This window comes from Myotis myotis, unplaced genomic scaffold (assembly GCF_014108235.1).
Source record: "Myotis myotis isolate mMyoMyo1 unplaced genomic scaffold, mMyoMyo1.p scaffold_m19_p_11, whole genome shotgun sequence".
In the NCBI taxonomy this organism is placed as follows: domain Eukaryota; kingdom Metazoa; phylum Chordata; class Mammalia; order Chiroptera; family Vespertilionidae; genus Myotis; species Myotis myotis.
The window spans coordinates 77361096-77362593 of NW_023416315.1; the positions used below are offsets into that span (position 1 = coordinate 77361096).

Here is a 1498-nt window from a genome sequence, read left to right on the forward strand (position 1 = left end):
AGGAGCAGCACACCAGGTGATAAGGAGCAGTGAGCAGGTGGGAGGACATCCCCCAAGGGCTCCCAGACTGTGAGAGGATGCAGGCTGGGCTGAGAGACCCCCCTCAGACCTCTACTATAAAATAATGTTAGAGAAATATCTACCTTTTCTTCATTCTAAAACTTTATAATTCATTATTTTAACTTTATAATCCACTCTTTCTCCGATAGGGGAAAAAGTTATGATAAAAAAATTAAATTTATAGTTTTATAAGATCATACTAGATAATTATCTATAATTCCAATGTATAAAATGCTTTAAACATGGATCAGTTTTTAATTTGGTCAAATGTCTTGACTGCACTAGGTAATTTTCTATTTCATCTATTAATAAGATGTATTGTAAGAACAAATTTGGTATGAATATTTCTACATGAGATATGTCTATAGCTTTATTTATTGGTCAAATCTCTGTTAGCCTTTAGAAACAACATCACACTTGATTCATAAAAGAATTGAAAGATTTCTCTCCTTTTTTATATGATCAGGAATATCTCACTTAATATTGACATGATCAGCTTTGTAGAGATATAAGTGAATTCTCCTTTGAAAAGCACCTGGCCATTATACTCTTTTGTGGAAAAACTCTGCTTTATTATTCTTCCAGATGAGTAATAGATGATTACAAATTTTCAGGGAGGACAAGAACAAAGAAAATAGGTTTGGGAATGGTCCCCACTTACCTAAGTATCCTTTTCCCTTCTCATTCCCTTCCTTGAGTTCTTGTTGATACCTGCACCCCAGAGCCTCTGAAAGAAGATGGCTGGCCTCAACACAACACTGAGGATTGTTCTGGTGGGGAAAACCAGAAGTGGAAAAAAGTACAACAGCAACACACCATCCTTGGGAGAAAAGAATTGTTTTATAAAATTGCTGCCCATGCTTTTACCAAGAGCTGTCAGAGAGCATCAGAGGTCTGGAAGGGGAGGAAATAAATATATTAAAGATGTTGTTTTGGACACCCCAGGGCTCTTTGACACCAAGGAGACACTGAAGACCACCTGTGAGCAAATCAGCAGGTGTGTCCTCTTCTCCTACCTGGGGCCCACGCCATCATCCTGGTTCTACAGCTGGGCCGCTACACGGAGGAGGAAACAGAAAACAGTTGCATTGATCAAGACCCTTGTTGGGGAGCCAGCCATGAAACACATGATCATCTTGTTCACCTCGCAAAGATGATTTAGGTGATCAGACACTGCCTGAGTTTATAGCAGCATCAGAGGTAAACCTGCAAAGCATCATCAGGAAGTTTGGGAACTGCTGCTGTGCCTTCAATAACAAGCAAAGGGCAGATAGACTGAGAAGGAAGCTAAAAGCAGGAGCTGGTGGAGCTGATAGAGGAAATGGTGCAGAAGAACGGAGGGCTCACTTTTCTGATGCCATCTACAAGGATATAGGGGAGAAGCTGCACATCAGGAAGAGCCTTGTAGATAATCTATGATGATCAATTACAGAAGGAA

At 40.1% G+C, this 1498-nt stretch overlaps 1 pseudogene; it reads left to right on the top strand.

The window, feature by feature from the left end:
* The first annotated feature begins 797 nt into the window (after positions 1-797).
* Positions 798-1479, top strand: LOC118665820 (annotated as a pseudogene).
* Positions 1480-1498: the final 19 nt, after the last annotated feature.